The sequence below is a fragment of the Buceros rhinoceros genome, unplaced genomic scaffold, assembly GCF_000710305.1.
Source record: "Buceros rhinoceros silvestris isolate BGI_N320 unplaced genomic scaffold, ASM71030v1 scaffold19864, whole genome shotgun sequence".
Lineage (NCBI taxonomy): Eukaryota > Metazoa > Chordata > Aves > Bucerotiformes > Bucerotidae > Buceros > Buceros rhinoceros.
The window spans coordinates 10,354-10,660 of NW_010409049.1; positions in this window are offsets into that span (position 1 = coordinate 10,354).

Here is a 307-nt window from a genome sequence, read left to right on the forward strand (position 1 = left end):
GAAAGAGTTAGTTAAAAACTCTTTTCAAGGGCACTGGCGAATCACAGAAGTGTTTTAATCTGTGGAGTGTGTCGCCTATATTTCTTGCCTGCCTGTATTCCTCCCTTCTTTATATCAGTTTAACTTGGCTCCAGATCTGCTCGGAGAGAAAGACTGCAGTCAATATAAGCAAAAAAGATAGAATTAGTCCTGTACCTGTCTGCTGTGATGTGTTAGGAGGAAGAGTACACCTGTAGAGTACACTACCCATAGTGCAGTCATGGTGTGACACGACATGAGCGCTTTGTTGCTTTGCACTATCAGCAGG